Source organism: Petaurus breviceps, unplaced genomic scaffold (assembly GCF_028583685.1).
Source record: "Petaurus breviceps papuanus isolate PSGF00001 unplaced genomic scaffold, PetGlider_PUasm1.0 90723, whole genome shotgun sequence".
Lineage (NCBI taxonomy): Eukaryota > Metazoa > Chordata > Mammalia > Diprotodontia > Petauridae > Petaurus > Petaurus breviceps.
In genome coordinates, this window is record NW_027187323.1 from 4257855 (window position 1) to 4279880 (window position 22026).

General features: G+C 37.7%; 1 long non-coding RNA gene across 1 annotated transcript in view; it reads right to left on the reverse strand.

The window, feature by feature from the left end:
• Positions 1-925: 925 nt before the first annotated feature.
• Positions 926-22026, reverse strand: part of LOC138145090 (uncharacterized) — a 55279-nt gene continuing 34178 nt past the window's right edge. Inside the window, exons 2-3 of the long non-coding RNA XR_011164103.1 lie at positions 18269-18352; positions 926-3307 (exon numbers count right to left, since the gene is read on the reverse strand). This is a non-coding gene — a long non-coding RNA (uncharacterized lncRNA). The remainder of the gene's footprint in view (positions 3308-18268; positions 18353-22026) is intronic.

Genomic DNA, 22026 nt, shown 5'->3' on the forward strand with positions numbered 1-22026 from the left:
TCTGGCATTTCCAAACAATTTGGGGATGTTTCTTTGTTTAATTAAAAGCATGCATAGCGTTCTTTCTAAATTATGTGTCACTTTGTTGTGATTGTAATTCCTGGCAATTTAATGGCCCATGGAGAGGAAAAGCTTTGAAATAACTGTCCACTTTCCTTTGGCACAAACCAATTACCAGTATTCAAACATCTGACAAAAGCTGTAGTGACAGATACTAGAACAAAGCAGTTTCAAAATGTTATTTTAGAATTCTTAACCTTTCCTGTTTTCTCTAACTAGATGTTTTCAAGTACAGAATGTGATCATAAAAATAGCACCAGCTATTTGATTTCAGCAGCATAAATCTTGTTCTACAGATTTCCCTATATCCTTTTGCTTTAAGCAGTTTCCTGACTTAATTTAAAAAGAAATCCCTCTGATTTTGGTAACAGGTTTCTAGGTGTTAGAGTAGTTGCTGAGCTAGGGTCAATACTTCAAAAGTAGAAATTGTCCCTTGCAGTAGGAGATGCAATTGGTTTTAAGTTATGGAAGTCTTTTTTTAAAAGACTTTCCTAGGCATAGATGATAAAGGTATATTTTTCTGTAACTTGAAATGATTAGAAAGGTGTTCCAGGGAGGTTTAACACTTGCACACAAATAATTCTCCTAGGTTGCTCTAGGAAAAGGAGACATACTTCAATGGATCTGTGATCTCATCCATGTGAATCCTCCCTCCAAGGGGATCATGACAAATCTGTGCCTTCTCATTCTGTACAATTCTTGTTTATTTCCTCCCATAAATCATCCACAGAGGATTGATCCAGTGTGCTAAAGGACTTCCTTTAGGTCTGTGTTTTAAAAAAAAGGTTCGTGCATACTAATGAACCACTTAGGTTGTCTATTTCTAATCTTTTGCTTTTGAAACGTGATTGTCTCACCACCTTTCCTGATCATTGATTTATTTCCTAAATAATAAGCCTACTTATGCTCACCATGCATTTCTTCATTGCTCTTTGGGTCATCTGAAATTTTCATTCTTTTTGGTGTGGTTTTTCATCATTTAAATCCCTATAGCATCCCTGAGAGAATATTTGTTTTATAGAGATGACTTTTGGTGCCAGGGAGCAGCTTGGAATTATTATAAGTACTCTCTGCTATTCCCAATTCATTCTAGCTCATTTCCCCCTCCTTCTTAGTTCTGGACCCAGTTTCTTGTCCATCTACAATGTCTGTTTGGATATATGTTCTAATAATGCACTATCTCAATGAGCTATCTAGTCTGCTGTATGTCATCGTTTTTACAACACTCTTTATCCACTTAATTTTTCCTGTGTAGGTTGTTAGATCCAACTCTTTTGAGTGGATGGGAAACTCATTGAAGAGGGTCTGTAGCATTCTGGGGTTTGGTGTAGTCAGCACTATGCCATCTACAAAAAAGAACATGTGTTTATAAAGCAATTTCACTATTAAACTTAAAACTCATCTACTTGTTCCATCCTATGAGAATGTGGAATTCTTGAACTTGTCCATCTTGTCCTTTCTATCAACTATGTATTTGCTTTCATTCTCCATTCCCCAAATGGTCATACTTTGAACCGAGGTTCTTAGGACTTAGGAAAGAAAAACAGACTAGTCAAAATAAGGTGTGAGAAGAAATGACTGTAGGTAAGCTCAATAGAGAAAGATTTGGGAGCAGACTGGATCATGAGATTCAAGGTAGGAAGAACATTGTTTTTAGAATCAGAGAATCTGAGCTTTGCTCTTACCTCTCATGTCCTATATAACCTAGGGCAAATCATTTCACTTCTTTGGGCTTTGTTTTCCTTAAATGTAATATAAAGTAGTTGGTTGAGATGATTGATAAAGTTGAAAACTTATGATGGAACTTTTTTCTTTTGGTTGTTTTGTTCTAGGTGGGAGCTTTTATCCGTGCATGGAATTTGTGGTTCAGGAAATTCCTTCAAATAAGCAGGTTGACTCTTCTTTAAATTTCAGAGTTGCCCAAGGCACTGGGAGTTGACTTGCACATCATTAAAGAGTTAGAATGTGTCAGAGGTAGGATGTGTATGTAAATCTCCTTGACTGTAAGACCCTCAGTCTAGCCCCTGCATTATGTTACCTTTCCAGATAAATGTAATTTCCTTCTGTAGCATGTAATTTTAAAAAAGTATTGGATATAGGACTAGAAGTCATAGAAACTCTAAAATCATACTATGGCTCTATCTGACATACACAAAGGATCTGTGATTTCATTGTGGGTACTTCCGTTCACCAATATAGATCATAAACCTTCTGTAATTTAGATTACAGAGAGTTGATGTGACATCTTGACTAGACTGGTTCTTGGACAATAGATTATCATTGTGACCCATATATGTAGTCTTTTCAGATCACTGTTTCTTGGCTTAACTAAGATAAAAAAAAGGAGAATTTATACAGTCAAGGGATCTATAGCTCTAAATGATATAGAGGACTTAGATAAGTTTTATTGATTAGCTCTGGGGCCATATTTAACTTGCTTCAATTTATGTCAAATGAGGAAAATGAACTAGATTAATTGTCTTTTTCTAGTTATATTGTCCCATTAATACGAAAAATAAAGACATGGGAGATAGGCCCTATATGAAACAAAGAGGCTAAGTTGTTTGGGTTTATTGAGCATATTGGGAGGATGAATCCTTGATAATTGTTTAATATCAATGAAAAGAACAGATATAAGAATATTCTGTTTCTACAAAGGGTAAGCTATAATCTAACTTGAAAGCAAAGGGATTTAGATTAGAAATGAAAATTTCCTTAATGAAAAGTACATATAATTTAGACAACTTTATTCACAGAGACTTGGATGAAATTTATTTTCAAATATTTTATTTTTTCTGATTATACATAAAAATTTTTAGTATTCAGTTTTTAAAGTTTCAAATTCTTTCCCTCCTTTCTTTCTCTCTCCTCTCATTGAGAAAGCAAGTGATTTGATATAGATTATACATACACAGTCGTGCAAAACATATTTCCATGTTAGTCATCTTGTGAAAGAAAAGAAACACACACAAAAAACCCCAAGAAAAATAAAATTAAAAAAGTATGCTTTGTTCTGCATCCAGACTCCATCAGATTTTTCTCAGGAGGAGGATAGAATTTTTCATCCTAAGTTCTTCAGAAATGTCTTGCTTCATTATATTTCTGAGAATAACTGAGTCATTCACAAGTGATCATCTTCGTTGTTGCTATTACTGTGTATACTGTTCTCTGGGTTCTTCTCACTTCACTTTGCATCAGTTCATGTAAGTCTTTTAGGTGTTTCCAATAGCATTCTCCTCTACATTTCCTATAGAAAAATATTATTCCATCACAATCATAACCACAACTTGTTCAGGAATTCTCCAATTGATGGGCACCCCTTCTATTTCCAATCCGTTGCCACCACAAAAAGAGCTGCTATAAATGTTTTTTGTACATATAAGGGTCTTTTCCTTTTTATTTTTAATCTCTCACTGACTGATGAGTTATTTCATGTCCCTGGACATCATTAAAATGAAAGGATTGAACGAGATGGCCTCCAATGTCCCTTCCAGTTCCAAACTAGTTATCCTATCCCGTTTGAAAAATGGGATGGCATATAGACAGCATAGACATTCTTTGTATGGATTGTTACTCTCTTTTTGTACTCAAAAGAAATATTTAACGTTTAAAAATAATCATTTCTAGCTAGAACACAGAATCACAGACATCGGAGTTGGGAAGGACCTGAACTAGAATACCCTTGACTCCGTAAGAGACAATTGGTCATCTGATCTTTTCTTAAAGACCTCCAATGAGGAAAATATCCTCTATATCCTAAGGCATCCCATTCCATATTTAGATAGCTCTAATTATTAACAAATTTTTCTTTATATTGAGTTTGTGTTTGCCTCTTTGCAGTTTCTACTCACTTCACTAGTTCCACCTTCTGGGGCCATTTAGAGTCAGGCCAATCCTTCTTCCAAGTAACAAGACATTCAAGAATTGAAGACAACTGTTATATCCTTTCTAATTCTTTTCTCAAGAATAAACAACCTTATCTCCTCTAACTACTCATAAAGCAGGGATTTGAGATCCTTCACCATTCTGGTCAATCAGTGTTCTCCCTAAAATGAGCCATTCACAACAGCACACAATACCCTATTTGTGATTGGTCTGACCATAGGAGAACCCATTAGGATTATTGCCTTCTTATTCCAGGGCACCTTGCATCGCTTAATACAATATAAGATTGTACTAACTTTCTTGACTGACATATTACACTGTTGATTCATATTGAGTTTACAATCCACAAAAGTCACCAGATTTAGTATATGATAATCTGTGGCACAGTGAATAGACCCTTTTGGGTTAATGCTTCTAAACGAATAAAATAATTAATTCAATAAAATGTATAGTTGAATTGATAAAATAAAATGCCCAGACTTACAAAGCAAAGCAATTACATTGGAACATATATGTATGTGTGTGTATATATATATATATATATATGCAATTTGATATAGTTTATACATTTGCTATCATGTAAAAATATTCATCACAGTTGTGGAAGAAGAAACAGATAAAAAGAGGAAAAAACAAGAAACAACAAAATAACTGAAAGAAGTACACTTCAGTCTGCATTCAGTCTATCAGTTCTTTATCTGGATATGGGATAACATTTTCCTTTGTACTTGCCTTGAATCATTGTGTTGCTGAGAGGAGATGAATCTTTCATAGCTGATCATCCCATGATGTTGCTGATATTGTGTACAATGTTTACTTGGTTCTGCTCATTTAACTTTTCGTCAGTTTGTACAAATCTTTCCAGGTTTTTTCTGAATCTGCCTGTTTATTTTGTCTTATTGCACAATAATATTGCATTATATTTATATACCACAATATTCAGCCATTCCCCAATTGATGGGCATCCCCTCAATTTCCAATATTATATACATATATATGTATGCATATACACATTTATATATACACACATATGCATATATACATACACACATATTTAAAACAAATTCACAGACTTCTTGAAATTTAACCATGTATATTTTGAGGATCTATTAATCCCAGATTAAGAACCCTGGGACTAATTGATATTTAAGATTCTTTCTAGTCCCAAGTCCTTTATTATTAACCTAGTAGACCTTCAATAACATATCTGCTTTTACATAATATTATGCACTTTTTTTATGAGGATGCTATGGTAAAGATGCTAATGGAAAAACTATACTTTTATCCTTTCAATTGGCTTTGAATCATTAGAATGCTGCTTCTTTAGAATTAACTCCTGGGGGTGTATTTGGCTCAGTCCACTAATATGGATTAGACTATGGGGGAAACTGAGTGGTCAATTGCCTTCCACTGTGCCAAATAGGCTATCCTCATGAAATAGTTTCAAAAGCACATCCACTTAAATGAGTCTGGGGCCACTGATCAATCATTATTCAGTTGTGAGAGCACCATTTTTAGGCATATTAACCCAAATCATGACAAGAGCTCATCACATTCTGTGCCCCAGTTTAGAGCAGCTACTTTTATCACCTCCCAGATGAAGGAAACCTAAAACTGCTTTAAGTATCTCCTATTAAGATTCAAGTGTGGGTACAAGAAAACTTTTACTTAAAGAAAGCCACTCTGTCCTCTGAGCCAAGGTCCCTTCCATAATTTCAACCTGGGAATTTAAAAACCCTGAGAAGGAAGAGTGGAAAGGAAAGATTTCTTTGTGTCTATTATGACCCTATCTAGTCTGAAGCTAATAAAGGTGTTAAAATGTCAAGCTGTAGTCAGAATTGATAAGAGAATGGCTGAATTCTTTAAGATAAGGCCTATTAAGTAAGACAGATGCCAAGTTCAATCAATCTAGAGGTCTTAAGGACCTTGGCAAATGTCCTTTTAAATATTCTAATGTTATTTTCAGTCATTGCATCATCTGGTTTTGTTTAGAGGTAAATCCTTTCGGGGTGTTATGTAGTCAAGGTAGCTTTGATTTATCTATACGATTTATTATGACTTCATCCAATGCCATTAAGAGCTTCCCGGGACATTATATTTTACAATGAGGGAATGAATGTGCTCACAAATGAAAAGTTGATTTTTTTTAATCCTTGAGATGATATAAATAGAAACAAGATTTAAAGTATTAAAAAAATGTATTTACATAGGCATGTGGGTCCAGAGTTCACCTTCCAAGTTGCATGCTGGTTTTTTTTTTTTTTGTAATGATGTCTGGACCCATATCCAAGGATCATGAAGGATACCCTTTATGAAAAATATTTTGCTTTTAGTTCAGAACTCTAATGGATCTGTGATTTCATCCCTGTGGATACTTTATCTACTGGTATAGGTTACAACCAAATCGTGCCTTTTCCTTCTGTCTGATGCTTGTCTATGGTCTCCAACAAATCCTCCACAGAAGATTTACCTACCCTGCTGCATAGCCTCCTCTGGGTTGTGTAACATTCTGTGGGCACTATTACAGTGCTCACTGAGACTAATTTTGTCCTAGTTCCTTGAAGCATTGTGAAGTTTACCAGGTAGTAACTGTTCGAAAGATGTAATCTCCAATGTCACCATGAATGAAATCTTGTGAATTTTATAGGCTGACATCCCCATCTGAACCGTGATAAGAAGTGTATAGGTCACCAGAACAGGTCTTGGAGCATAGGTAGAAGAGATGCAGCATGACTTCTAAATTTTAGGTTGGAGAATTGGTGAGTTAGATAGATACTAGTTGGTTTTTCTGGATGGTTGCCAAGAATACTTGCTATTGTCAATCTGGAAATAGTAAGGTGTACAATCCATGCTCTATAGGGGACAACCTTATGTCGTCTATGCAGGTGAATACAAATAGCTCACATTACTATAAAATTTTAAGTTTTGCAAAATGATTAGTTCATAACAGTCCTGTGAGGTGGGTCAGTATTTTCATCCCCATTTGAGTGATAATGTCCATGGTCCAGACGGTAAATTTCTGATGTGAGATTAGAACCTAGATCTTTTGACTCTGGGTCCGAGACCTCTTTGCTCTATGCTATGATGCCTCTGTGTAGCAGAATGAAGAAGATATTAAACACCATGGCAACTAGAATTTGAAATACAATATTTAACTGAAGAATAAGCTCTGTAAGTGTAAGGTTATGATATCAGGACCAGCACTTCTGGTGTGAGGGCTTGCTGAGCACTTCTTAGGGCTGCTCATCCGCCTTCAGTGTCCACCTTTATCCAGCTCTCACCTATGACTCCAAGAAGTTATAGCATGCACAGTAGCTACTCACTTGTGAAACCATCTTGGCAGATGGGCTAAACGGCATTGAGGGTAACCCACAGCCCTCAAATCCATTGGTGAGGTAGGGCGATAACTACCCCACGTGTGTGAAGATTTCCTCCCAGTGGAATGGGGGAAGATGAGAACAATTTGTTCCAATGGCTACAAAGGCAGTGGAAGAAGTAGGTGCTGTGGAAAGCTTAGAGCTTGGTCAAACATTGAGATCACCCAATGCATGCCAGGCCACCATTGGTCATCTAGATTTTTGTCTTGCCACTGGATTCTGATGACTCTGGAAGAGAGAGTGAGGCTTATGACTTTATGTAATTCTGCCTCACTTAAATCCAGTTGACATGCAGTCAAGCCATCTCCCCATGATGTCATTGGTCCTCTTTGAAAATGAAGGATGAACAATAACATGCTATCAGAGTGTTAGTGTATGTAGACCACCTAAATAAAGGGGAATAAGAAGTCAGCCAGTTCTTATTTTCTCAGTGTTTCTTTCCATATACCATTATCTTATTTGTTTAATCTTATCTGTCCTATATTTATTTTTTTTTACTGAATCTCCCCCTTTTCATCCAACAACCAAGTGTTTTTGGTAATAGCTCACTGAGGATTAGGATATGAGATTCAGAGTTAAATATGCCTATTTTGCTTTTTTATATCTGTATCCCTAGCACTTAATGTAGTGGCTGGCCATATAGTAAGCACTTAATAAATGCTTTTTCATTAATGTCTGGAGTCAGGAAGATCTCGGTTCAAATTGAGCCCCAGACACTTATAAGCCAAGTGATCCTGAGCAAATCACTTCACTTCTGCTTGCCATAGTTTTTTCAACTATAAAATGGGGATTAATAAAAGCAGCTGTCTCCCAAGGTTGTTTTAAGAATCAAATGAAATGCTATTTGTAAAGCACTTCAGCTCAGTGCTTGGTACATAGTAGATGCTTAATAAATGCTTGCCCCCTTCTCATTCATATTAATTAATTAATTCTTAGGTTGATGAAACTTCTTAGGATTTCTTTTCACATTGGAAGGGATGAAGGCCTATGAGATTTCACAGGCTGCATTATGGATGAACAGTTACTCCCAAGACAGTTTCTGGGTGGTCACATTCCAGAGCTGTCACAATAGAGCCACTGTCTTTCAGCTTCATCCCAGAGAAAAGCTATATAGACTTCTATGATGTGCTGTGTTTAACACTTCTCACCATCCCAGAAGGAATGACAAGGTTATATGACTGGGGTCCGACACAGAGCAGAGTAGTAGATACTGACACTATTTCTGTTTTGTATTTGAGTTTGGAACTCAATGAAAGGGGTGAGGAAACTTTACATGATATTAAATATATCACCAATAACATAAAGTGATGGCTTCTTAATAGCTATCTCTAAAAACAAGAGCTTTACATTTGTGGAGCAAAAGCATTGTAAGATGTGTTTTAGAACAGGGATACCTCTAAAGGCCCCTCCCTTCCAGGGTTCTTGGAGGCCAGGGGGATGGATGTTAAGTGTGCTTTTGGAATGTCCTTGGTTACAAAGCTCCCAACACAGCTCCTAATCTGCATGGTCTTCACATGCACCTGGCTGGAGCCCAGCTGTCAGGCAGCACAAAGGCATCCTCCAGGCCTGGGCCTGCTGGAACAGGAGCAGCCGGATCCCTCTGCAACAAGGAGGGTTTTAATCCAAAAAGTAATTAGAAAAAGTCTTTACAGCAATAGAAAAAAGTTAACTCAGGAAAAGGAGAGTTGGCAGCCAAGATTGACTAAGCTGTTAACCACCTGAAATGATTCTTCCAGGCAGGGCTTTACAGGCACCATAGGACAGGCAAAAAGAAAAAAAAGAAAGCACAAATGGCCTTGACTTTTAATCCTTTCATAGTAGAGGACATGGGCCACATGTAGAATGAGATGACTGGTTCATTGAGTGCTTCATCTCTTGTCTACCTTTCTCTGATCCTGTGGTGGAACTGGGTTCCAGTGGCTCTAAGCCCTCTCAACCTCAGAACTTAATTCCTTATCTAAGGTACTCTAAGGTTTGGGGGAATTAAAAAATTATTTCCATTGAATAAATGTCATTTAAGAACAACAACAACAACAACAACAAAATAATCTCTCTCTGTCCCAAGATCACCATAAATTTATGATGGACTAGTCATACCCAGGACCCGGTTCTAAGTACTGGATATTAGAGTCATGGAAACAGAGCCAAAGAGGCATTTGGAAGAATTTTATAAATAGATGTATGTAGATTCCTTAAACACACACACACACATACACACACACACACCTTTGTGCTATAATAATATTCAGAGCACTTATTTTAAAAGTTGAAAGCTCTCATCTGCAGGAGAGGAAATGGAAGCATCAATTAACTGGCAGAGAATTGTCTGGCTAGGGTTCAGGGGTGAAGCACCTAGAAATCTAAATAAAGCTGTTGAGAGATGAGCTGGCCCCTGGTTAGCTGGCTTGTGGTTAGCTAGTGTGTGACTGTACAGTTATGGTACTCTCTGGGCTATACTGAAAAAGCACAGAGCCATAATTTTCCTCCAACCCCACTTTGCTTAAGCATGTACCAATTATGACTTCCTTTTCAATTCTATCCCACAAGATGCACTTGCTCCATTGTTTGTACATAATACATAGTAATTATTTCAATTAGCTCAGCATCATCTCCATTCAGTTCAACTAAACTCAACAAATATCAGTCCTACCTACTGTAGGTACCAGTTTCTAGGAAGGAAGCAAAAATGAATAACAGAGTTCCTGCCCTCATGTTGTTTATAATCTAGAAAGGATGTGTATGCAACTAACTGTAATACGAGATACAAGTAACTCTAATCCAAGACAAGATATGATAGTTTTTAGGAATGGTAGCAACTAAGTGTTTTGTAGAAACACAGAGAAGGGGAAATAATTTTTAACTTTGAAGAGGAAGTAGCATTTTAGATGGACCTTAAACAATGGAGAGAATTATCATAGCATGAGATAGAAGGAAAGGTCATTTTCAGTGGGAAAATCACCTTGAAAAAAGGTCTGACCATGAAGTATATTGGGGGAATAGGAATTAGTTCAGTTTGACTGGAATACACAGTCTGTCAAGGGTGATGGTAGACAGGTAGGTTGGAATCAGAGTATGGAGGGTCTTGGATGACATTTTTAAAAGTTTGGGCTTCTTTCTCTCTCTCCCTCTGGCCTCTTCTGGTCGGTGGAGTGCCTGTTAGCACAGACTACGGTGTAAAGACGGCTAAGGATAAGAACCATACCACTCACAACCAATCATGAAAATGGCACAGAAATGGCATCAAGAAACCTAGGTCACAGAGATAGAAGTCTGTGAAAGGGGTTGACCCCAAGTTTCTGAGAAACATGCGCTTTGCCCAGAAACAGAACAAGAAGGGGCTGAAGAAGATGCAGGCCAACAATGCCAAAGCCATCAAGGCCTGAGCAGAGGCCATCAAGGCCCTGAGCACCAAGGCTTCCAAAGTCAAGCTCCTCAGGCACAAGATCCCCAAGGCCAGTGCCTGGCGTGCTGGCCACAAGATGGCTACCAAGCATATAGTCCCTAGGATTGGCATCAAACATCCAGGCTCCAGGATCATGAAGCCTGACTCTAAGGTTTCCAGAACCACTGACCCCAAGGCTACCAAGCCCACTGACCCCAAGGTCACCAAGTCTGCCACCAAGGTCAGTAAGTGTGATCCCAAGACTACCAAATCTGGCCCTAAGGCCACCAAATCTGACCCCAAGGCCACCAAGTCTGACCCCAAGGTCACCAGGTCTGACCCCAAGGCAGCCAAGTCTGATTCTAAGGCTGCTAAGCCTGCCAAGTCCAAACCCAAAGATGCTGGGCTGAAGATGCTAGTCCAAGACTTCAGGACAGAAGGACTTGTTTAAAGCTAAAAGCACCCTTTTTCCCAGCCAGGGTATGATTATTTACTATTTTGTACAAATAAAGGAAATGGTGAGTCATAAAAAAAAAGAGTTTGGACTTTATTATGTAGGTAGAAAGATGCTGAAGATTTTTTTTTGCTTTGCTTTGTTATTTTTTTGTAAGGAATTAGCATGATTTGAACATGCTTTGGAGTATCATTTTAAGGGCCATGGAGGAGGTATTAGAAGGGAGAAAATAGGAGATAAAAAGATTTCAGTCAAATTCCCTGAACCACAGTTCCCAGGATTCATAAAGTTAGATTTCACATTTGTTTGCTTAGAATTCTTGTCTACAAAGAGACATTGAAGGCTTGCCTTAGGGCAATAGTAGTGAGATTAGAGAAAGGGGAATACATATGAGAAATATTGTGAAGATAGAATGGATAGACTTGGTCCTTGGGACAAAGGACAGGTTCTGTTTGAGTGGTCAGAAAGAAGAATTCCAGAGTTCCAGAACTGATAGAACAGTTCTGAATGATGACAAATGCCAGAATGTGGCTATGTGGTAGCTTGTTGAAGTAGAATATAGATGAAGGCCATGGGGTTGAGGTTGTAAAACTATGAGGTAGATGTGTTTGAATATTCATTAATTAGATGTTGAAGTCACCCAGAAGGATGGAAGGGACAGTGACTCAGATGACTATGAAGATCAATGAGAAAGGTGGAAAAGAGAATAAGAATTATAGAATCTCAGAGCTGGAATGAACTGGAAAGGCCATCAAGTCCAACCTTTATCTGTACAGAAACCCCTTTTGCAACATCTTCAACAAGTAGCCATCTGTCTTCTGATGGAAGAGCTCCAATAACAAGAAAGTTGCTATTCCCCAAGGTAGCTCATTCTGTTTTTGGACAACTCCAGTTACTCAAAAGTTCTTTCAATAAGGCTAAATCTGTCTCTTAGTAGTTTTCACTCATGGTCTCTAGTTCTGCCCTCTGGGACCAAGGAGGACAAGTTTAAACCCTCTTCACTATTGCTCAGTCATTTTCAGTCATGTCTGACTCCATGACCCAATTTGGGGCTTTCTTGGCAAAGGTACAGGAGTGGTTGCCATTTTCTTCTTGAGCTCATTTTATAGATGAGGAAACTAAGGCAAACAAGGTTAAGGGCCTTCCCCAGGGTCAAATAGCTAGATCAGATTTGAACTCAGGAAGATGAGTCGTTCTGACTCCAGGCCTGGCCTTCTCTCCACCATGCCACCTAACAGTCCTTCAAATACTTGATGACAGCTGTTCTGTTCCTCAAATCTTTTCTTGTATAGATTACACATTCCCATTTTCTTCAACTGATCTTCCTAGGGCACATTCTAGGGCCATCTTCCTCTTCTGATCACCTTCTTCTGGATGTGATTCAACTTGGCATTGTGCTTCCTAAAATGTGGTACCTAAAGGGTGGTAAAGCTATGCCCCTGTATAGAGTCAACTTATCTCAAAGCAGCCTAAAATTGCACTGGGTTTGTTGACTTTCATATTGCCTGCAGCCAGGATGAACTTTCAGTCCATTAAATCCCTGAGATCTTTTTCACAACAACCCAAGTCTATCCATGCCTTCTTTGTCTTTTACTGGTGACGTTTTTCTTTCAGCCCCTACCTTATTCAATTGGTCCTAATTGTTCTAGCCTGTTAAGATATTTTTGGGTCCTGATTCTGTCATCTAGTATCTTAGTTATCCTTTAAAAATCTGACAAACACACCAACTATATCTTCCTAAAAGTCACTAATAAAAATGTCGAACAGCCTCCGGCCAAGGACTGGTCCCTAGGGAACGTGACTAAAAAGCTCTTTCCAGGTTGACAATAGCTGCTCTTTGGTGTTGGTCATTTAACAAGTTCCAAATCTAGCTCTATTATTGCCATATCTGTCTCTCTCCATTTTATCCACATGAGACCATGAAATGAAGTGCTGAAATGTAAGTATGCTATGGCTATAGCATTCTTTTATTTTACCAGTGTAGTAACCTTATCAGATAAAGGGAAATAAAATGAATATGGCCTGACCCATTGTTGCAGCTATGAAGTAGTGTCTATGGCTTCTCTCTCTGAGAGCTTACTTACCATCCCTTTAATGTGTTCTGGAATTTTGCCAGGAGTACAAGTCAAGCTCTCTGGGTTCAGATTTGGAAAATCTTTCCTTTTCCTTATTTTGAAAATTAGAATAAAAGTCTGGTACTATTTGTTCCTACCCTTCAGAATCTTTCAGATTTCATTGAAAGTGAACCAGCAAATGTATTTACCTGCTTTTTTTTTCCTCACTATATAAGGAAGTAATTTGTCAGGGTTCAAATATTGATTCCAATGGCCTGCATCTGTACTCACTTCACCTACTTAAAAATTAGTCCCACTTTGTAATTTGTCCTGAATTGGGATTGCTCTACCTTTAAGATCTTGAACTCTCAATTTTCTTTGACTGCAAACTTCTGTCTCTCCTTCTCTCTCACATTGTCACTCCTAAAAATAAGTGTTCCTTCTTCACTCCCATGACAAAATCTGTGCATTTCACCTGCACAAAAGTTCTCATTATCTTTTATTTTTTCTTTATTCCTACTACTGCTACTATCCTAAATCTGACCCTCTGATTTCTACTTAGTGTTTGACAGCTTACCCCTTTATTGGAAAAGTCTCCTACGTGTTACTCAACTCCAAGCCTTCGATGATCCTCCTTATAGGAAGTTGGTAGATGACAGTGGAGAGGATGGGAAGAGGTTATTATAAGAGACGCCCCCAGGGAGGTGCTGTGAACAACCACCTATCACATCCCTCTTAGGTTCTGCAGCCAAGTGAAGTCCCCTTTCTCTAGGAAAAACCCCAAACCTAAGAGCTCAGTTCCTCTTCATTTAGTAAGGTGTCAGCTCTAATGGTTTGCCATTCACAGAAAAACCTTTCAGGTCATCAGTGTGTAGCCAGTGGAGGTGATTCAAGAACTCAAGGATCTTCTCTTCTTCTCTCTCCTGAGATTGGCTCTTGCTGGAAATCTGGACTGGGGATGATTTCCATGTCCAAATGTCCTGTCTTCACCCCACAAACTTTCCATCTCCTTTCTTGTGCCTTCAGTCAGTCATCTCTCTATCACCTTTGCATTCTTTAGGTGTGAAGAGGAGGTGATTTCTTTTTATAGAAGCTAGGTCAATTTTTTTTTTCAGTTCAAAATGTCCAGAGAGTGAGTACACAAAATCTCTTAACTGGATGCTATTTCTCCAAGTCTCTTTCTCCAACTTGAGCTCAACCTCTCTTTTTAATTGCTTAACCTTTAGTTTTTCCCCTACCATTACCTTGCTCCAAAGTTTGGTGGGTGAGGCCCAGTTGGGCATTCCCTGCTTGACTGGGGTGCATAGGAGAATGACATGGACTTCAAAAGAGAATTGTTAAAAGAAAGTGATCAAATAAAAACCTGGAAATAGCATTGGGAAGTTAGGAGTAGCCCTCTTGTTGTATCCTACTCCCTCCCTACCATGTGAGTTGGTTTTTAACAGATTAATGCCCTTTATCAGAAAAAGATGTGGTGTCACCGTGTTGTTTAGTTGTGTCCAACTCTTTGTGACCCCATTTAGGGTTTTCTTGGCAAGGATACTGGAGTGGTTTTCCATTTCCTTCTCCAGTTCATTTTACAGATGAAAAAACTGAAGCAAACAGGGTTAAGTGACTTGCCCAGGGTCACATGGCTAGTAAGTGTCTGAGACCATATTTGAACTCAAGAAGATGAGTTTTCCTAACTCCAGGCCCTGACTCTATCCACTGCACCACCTAGCTGCCCTAGGGTGTCACCTTAGGGGAAACCTATTCTTTTACCATCAGCAGTATTCAAAGAAAGTACAAGGATTTAATAGTAATAACAATGATAACAGCATTGGCAGCAACAACAACAATAACAGTTAATGTTTATATAGCACATTAGATGGAGTTAGTAGAGGTACTGAGTCATCCTGAGTGCTGTGGTTCTGGACCTAGGTTATTTAAAGCCAGATGTTTTTAATTCTTTAAGTTATGGGGTCTAGCTCCTTTTAAAAATTGATAATATTTCAGTATAATCTATTCCCTTTTAGTTTTATGTTATTTTATTTTATAGGACACCTGGGTGGCCCAATGTATAGTGTACAGAGCATCAGGACTAATCTTCCTGAGTTCAAATCTGGCCTCAGACTTGTGTGACTTGTGGGCAAGTCACTTAACCTTATTTGCCTCAGTTTCCTCATCTATAAAATGATCTGGAGAAGGAAATGGCAAACCACTCAAGCATCTTTGCCAAGAAAACCCCAAATGGGGTCAGGAAGAGTCAGGCATGATTGAAAAAGACTGAAAATGTTATTTCAAAAACTTAAAAATGTAATTTTGGGGAGTCACTAATTTCATCAGGTTGCCAAAATAATCCATGACACAAAAATGATTAAGAATTACTGTGTTAAGTGAAATCATGATCTAAATAGGGAAGAGATAAGAAGAAAGAGGAGGGGTTTATCCTTAGTTGATAGGTGAGGGTCAGAGGAGTAAAGGAGTCAGGAAATTGAGAGGTGGGCTAGAGAGACATATTAGCAATGGTGGTTGGGAAAATTTTGAGTTCAGAGTAGTGTAACAGCTTGAGTCTGTGTTATTTCTGTGCTTAAGTCAATGTTGTCTATATTAGATTGTAAGTAGCTAGAAGACCTTTAAATTATTTTGTATGGTGCCCAGTAGTATTCTTCCTAAATGCACACACAATTTCATTTTCTGTTATTTCCCTCCTAGGTGGGCCAGCAGTAGCTGTCCTGAGACTTAGAAGACTTGTTAAGACCACATGACTTGTGAACTAGAATTGATTGCTCTTACCTATCTCAAAAACCTCACATAGAAAACCATTTGGGATCTCAGCTAAACGTGCATTATGTCTATCTTGTTAGGGCCTATCTTATTGTATGTCTTTCTTATTACTTTAGACTGTGATGATTCCTAGGATCAAAATATTTAAAGTGGGAAGGTACCAAGGGAACCAACTAATTTACCCCTCTCATTTAACAGAAAAGAAATCTGATGGTCAGGGCAGTTTTAGTGACTTGTCCAAAATTGTGAACATTTGTGTCAAAGAACTCTATAGTTCTTTTTCTTTTTTGCTAAGCACCCAGAAAATATCTTTAGAAGTCTTCAAATAGGAAGATCATGATAAATCTCGATCTCCATTTCAATCTTGAATGTGATATATAACTTGTTATTTATGAGCCATTTTAGATATGAGAAGTCAGAAATGATTTTACACTAGCAAATGTATATTCTGAAACTGAGAATTTTTGCCACCTCTGTGATTAGATTTTTCAAGCAAGGTTAAGACAATATTTGTTTGATTTCACAGACTGAGTTACAGCTGTTTCCTCTTCTCGTGCATTCTTAGCAGTGAGCTTTATACTTTAAATCTTCTTGGAAGTCAGGTATTATATTTTAGATCTTTGTCTTAGCTAGGTAGCATAAGGCATTGAAATTGGAGTAAGGAAGACATGACTTTGAAACCCTGTCTCAGACACTGAACAAATCACTTAAATTCTCTTAGCCTCAGTTTCTTCATCTGTGAAATGGGGATAATAGTAGCATCTGCCTCATAGAGTTGTTGTGAAGATCAAATAAGATAATTTATGTAAAGTGCTTTGCAAAACTTAATATATAAACATCAGCATGGGGTGGCTAGGTGAAGCAGTGAATAGAGCACCGGCCCTGGAGTCAGGAGGACCTGAGTTCAAATTTGGCTTCAGACACTTAACACACACACACACACACAAACTAGCTGTGTGACCTTGGGAAAGTCACTTAACCCCAATTGCCCTCCAAAAAAAGGCAAAAAAAAAAAACAGTAGCAGCTGCACCACCACCACCATTATCTGTATGATATTAACATGCTTTGGAACCTTATTATGTTTCACAAGTTAATAACACATTCTCTACATAGTGGGGCCATCAGCAAATAGGGAGGAGGACGAGAGTAAGGAAAACACCAGGTGAAAAGAATACTGAACTAGATCTTAGAATATTTGAATGTAAGACCTGACTCACTTAATGGCTGTGTGATCTAGGCCAAATAATTTCTCTTCTCTCACCTTCAGAATCTTTGGCTATAAGATGAAGGGATGGAGTCAATTTGCTTTGTAACCATGACACACTATGGAAATGCAGGCTATGATTATTGATTGAGAACTAGATTAAATTGAAAACTATATATAATTCTGTATTTGATATAATATCAACTACTGGAATAGAGGTACAATAATTCAGAGGGATGCCCTGGTCCGCCACCCTCCTCACAACCATCTGATAGATTTAAAGTTCCAATAACTTTAGGGACATTTTTGAAAACTTTCTTCATTGTTTATAAAGCTCCTACTGGATGTTTAAAAGATGAAGTGTCCTGATGATCAATGCTCTATTTACTACATAAAGCTGATTCAAGATTTTATCTTATAAAATAAAAAAAGAAATCTGGACGATGGGTCCTTAAATTTCATGGTTCACTTTTGCAATCAAAATGATACTAACTGATTAAAAGACAGTGCCACAATACTACCATTATCATTTTTTCCACCATTTCCCCCTAGTGTGCTGAGATGGAATTTAAATGATCTTTGTTACTGTTTCGAAAAAAAAAATCATTTTAGTAATTTCTCAAATGAAACAACCCCTATATGTGGGCTAAATCACTCTAATGACCCTTTCTCTCATTTGCTTGTATTTGCTTTGAATTTTTCTTATTTGGATGCTATTTAGGAATAAAATTGTGTTTACATGTCAGATATCCAGATGAAAAACTTGGTAAAAAAGTCTGGTTGTTTTGAATATATCCAGATAGTTGATGTAGTATGGACTAGCTACTTACTTTTGATTGGATTTTTGCTTTTTATCTAGCTGGCTAGGTATATGCAGACCCAGCCTTTGATCCTTCCTGATCCTTTGATGCACCTTCTACAGTACTTAGCAATGCTAATGTTATGTTTCCTGATTTATAAACTATTCTGAAAATAAAGCATCAGCAGAGCATATTTGCAAGTGATTCTATGCAAGTTTCAGTTTCTGTGTTTTTAATTTGACATTTCTTTTAAAAGGAAGCTTCTGCTGAGTAGAAAGTACTCACCTGTGCCTCTGTAAGCCTGTTGAGTGGAAGTTACATTGCTGCTGGTAATATTTTTCTTTCTTGGTTCTACAATATATCAGTTTCCTATAATATTGCCAAATGGGAAAAAATTCATTCTTTGTACACAAACTTTCAGTGCTTATAAGAAAATTCATTTTTAATCTTAGAGCCATCACGTATATTCTCCTTCATCTAGTAAAGCAATCTACCGATATCTACTCCTGTGAAAAAGAGAACAAAGTTAATTTCACTCTCCACTCTTCTGACAGTTTTAAAGTAATATAAATGTAACCTTGCTTACTGTGGTTGTTCAAAAATGATGCCTGACAACCAATCTATCACAAGTAACAAGAATGTCTTTAAATGTCGTTGTTTCATTCATCCATGAAGCAGCAGTTACTAAGTTATATCATAAATTTCAAATCTCATTCAATCCATTCCCTCAATTTACTTGTTATTCTGACTTGTTACTGAACAGCAATAGGGTTGGTTATTTTGACGCTCTTGTCTGTGGTTTCTCTCACTGCTTCCCTAGTATCATCCGTGAATAGACAGCTCTCAGTCAGGTAAGAACTGATTCTTTTCTGTGTTGGTAGTCTTCTTCTCACTGTCAACTAAATCTCCCTCCTCTCACTAAATCTTGGGATTTAACAGCCAGGTAATCACCCTTGAACTGCATATATGTTTTACTGTGGCTTTATAGCAGATTGAGTGCTGTACTTGGGAGGTGAGGAGACAGTGACAGATATTGCTGAAGCTTTCTTATCTCTCCACCTGTCAAAGATGCCAAGGTCATCCACTGCACCCTGGACCATTGCCAGTCTTCTTGACTTTTGCCTTGCCAATTCAATGACTCTGGAAGAGAGAGTGAGGCTGACAACTTCGAGCAATTCTACCTTACTTAAATCTAATTCACCCTGAAGTCAAGACATCTCCCTGCGATTGTCCTCTTCAAAAATGAAGGATGAACAATGAACAACATCTTCTCACCCAGGCCACCATATGGTTCATTGATACGTGGCCATGCAGCCTCCATTGTTTGCTCTTTCCTGATTGTAGGTAAAGGAATATTAGAAATAGAATGACCTCAGGAGCTTTGAAGGGTCCAGAGGTCCAGCAATAGAGATCCACAGCAGAGACTGCCATAACCACCATAGTACCATAAAGCTACCTATGTAACCTTGCCCAGCACTGAAGATACCAGTAACTGTCTGCAAGAGAGTGACTTGTCCATTGACTCTGCCTCATTTGGGTTAGAGGAATGTTCATAGAAGTTATTTTAAATTTGAGTTCACTCTTCCCAGGGGCTAAGGTCATGGCAGGGAGAGCATAATGTGGTTTTTGATTGATGTTGAATTGTTTATTTGATTCTTTGCATTACTTTGACTCCTTGAATTGCCTTAACCTTTTGGCTTTCCCTTTCATTTTTTTTAAATTGAGTTTCAAGAATTTCTGCTGTATTTTGGTTTTCTGGATTTTTTTGAGCATATTTCTCTTTTTGTGGCCTTTAATTAGATAACTTGGTATTCTGGGTTTTCACTGTGATTGTTAGCTAGATGCTGATATCAGTCAGCTAATCAACAAGCTTTTATTAAGCAACTTCTATGTGCCATGAATTGTGCTAAGTGCTAGAGATACAAAGAAAGTAAAAACAACAAAAACAAAAAACCAGTCTGCCCTCAAGGAGCTCACGGTTTAATGGAGGAGACAACATGCAAACAACTATGTCCAAATGAGATAAATAAAGGATAAATTGGAGCTAACTGACAAAGAGAAGGCACTAGTATTAAGGGGCATTGAGAAAGATTTTTTTGTTGTGCCTGAGATTTTAGCTGAGATTTGAAAGAAGTCAAGAAGCAGAGATGAGGGTGAGAATTTCAGGCAGTGAAGACAGTCAGCAAAAATGCCCAGGGATGGGAGATACAGTTTTTCCCACAAGGAACAGTTAGGAGGCCAATGTCGCTGAATCAAAGAGTATGAGATTGTGGAGGGAGTGTTAAAATGATTGGAAATATAAGAGTAATATCTTCTGCCAATATCTTTCTCCAGGTCTTCAGTAATTTTCATAAGATGTTTCTACCATGTTAGTATTTGATACCTGACCTTATATATGGGAAGGGTTGCAGTATATTCTGTGGAGTATATGTTCTGAAATGTGCTGAATATTATGGGAGAATTCATTTATTCAATATAGTTGAAGCATATATTGGCTTTTAAAAATTATTCTATTTTGGTATGGGTGGTGTATTAGTTAGATTAATGCCATCAAACTGAAAAAGGGCTTTTCCAAATTATATTCTAAGTGTATTCCTCTCCTCTTCAATACCACCAAGGCATTAGCATTTCATTTGTCCCCCATTTTATTATTAGGTGGCACTTATAGAGTTTATATGAAATGTAGATTCTCAAAGCTTTTGGATTCTTCAGCTTTTCTTTAACAGGTTTAAGTCATGTCTCAATGTCTATGCTTATTTCATTTAGCTTGCCCTTAAGAAAGAAGGTATTTCTTGTGATTGACTTGCAAGTGAAGATATTGTTGACAAAAATCATTATGAAACTTTTACCTATAACTGGAGAGATCTATTTCCAGTTTTTAAAATTTTGCACATGAGTATTCATATCTTCAGTACATTTCCCAGGCTTTTGTAGTTTGTCAATTTTGTTGGTCAGTGCTATCTGCACCAAAGCTTTTTCAGTGGGTTTCTTGTTGGCATTTCTCATGTATTCCATTGAATATTACCTTCCTGTGGTCCAGAATAGGAAGAAATATCACTTGCTTCTGTGTCAAACTGATTATCGTGATAGTTTTGAGTAAATCCAAACTGCATTCTCATGGTACTTCATGTATTTCTTAGAATCAATAAAACAGTTAAATCTTGATGACTATGGTGTGAGTGCAATGAGTGGTGGTGCCACGTCCCACACGGCCGGTGTTTGAGGGTTCCTTTTCGGCCTTGGCAGCTATTGCGGTGGTCTCAGGGCATACAAAATCCTTGTCATGCTACATGCCCATTGGTCCTCTCCTCTATCCAACTTGGGTTATGGGTGATGGTTTGAGAGGATAATTGCTATAATCACTATTATTTTTTCTTTCATTCTCATCTTATTCAGTGGATTTGAGATAGAAGATTCTGCTTTTATTCTTTTATATTTAATGTTCTATGGATTGTTGTTGCACAAGAGGAAGAAAGGATGGCAATTGAATAAGAGCTTGAAATGTAAGCTCCTTTTCAAAAGACTTGCTAAAAGCATCTTTGGGATGGCATGTGCCTGATTCTATTGCCACATGATTTTAATTTCTTCTATTAGGCCTCGATTTTAAAATATTTTAATGATCTGTAGTTTGGAGATTATGAGTGGTCAGTATGGGAACACTATTTAAAATATTGTTTTTAAAATTGTGTGGACCAAAGTTTTGCTCAGTGTCTGTGGGCAGCAATTCTACTGACACGAGCTCACCTGTCAACTGAATGAAAGGTGTGAGCTGACCTATGTAATATCCAACCTGGCCTGCAGAGAAGGTGTGAAATTTGTTGAGCATCATATGGGCTTTTCTATAGACAAAACATAGGTACTAGAATTCCAGATAAAAATGAGAAGACACTGACATTCTGCTTAGTTAGTTAAAACATCAAATAATAAAATTATTCATGGAATTCATTGATTCTCTCAGTATAGGGGAGTGGAGAGAATATAGTCCTAGAAATCAGGACCGTGGGTCATATTCCCCCCTCAGGTACTAACTACCTTGGATTCAA